Source organism: Oryzias melastigma, linkage group LG14, assembly GCF_002922805.2.
Source record: "Oryzias melastigma strain HK-1 linkage group LG14, ASM292280v2, whole genome shotgun sequence".
Taxonomy (NCBI): Eukaryota; Metazoa; Chordata; class Actinopteri; order Beloniformes; family Adrianichthyidae; genus Oryzias; species Oryzias melastigma.
In genome coordinates, this window is record NC_050525.1 from 19,038,032 (window position 1) to 19,038,389 (window position 358).

The following is a 358-nucleotide window of genomic DNA, read 5'->3' on the forward strand; positions in this document are numbered from 1 at the left end:
ACATGCTGTCTGCAAGATGTGCTCCCATTTACCTGTTTTAAAAATATATAAAATAACATTAAAAAAAACTATACAAGTACAGGCATTTAATTTTTTATTTATATTTTGATCCCATTCACGGAAGCAAATGACACAATTTAAGAAAATATTCAAATTACTTTAAAAAAAAATAGACAATGCCTGAGTCCTACGCATAGACAGCCATACAGTCAATGGTCCTACGTGTTTTTATGCTTACAAAATGTGCACTGTCATAAAACAATGTGTGTATATGCGTTGTTTTTCTCAAAAATATTGTCTTAAAAGGTTGGCACCAATAAAATCACATATTCCCTCAATCATACAAAGTAGGGCAAAA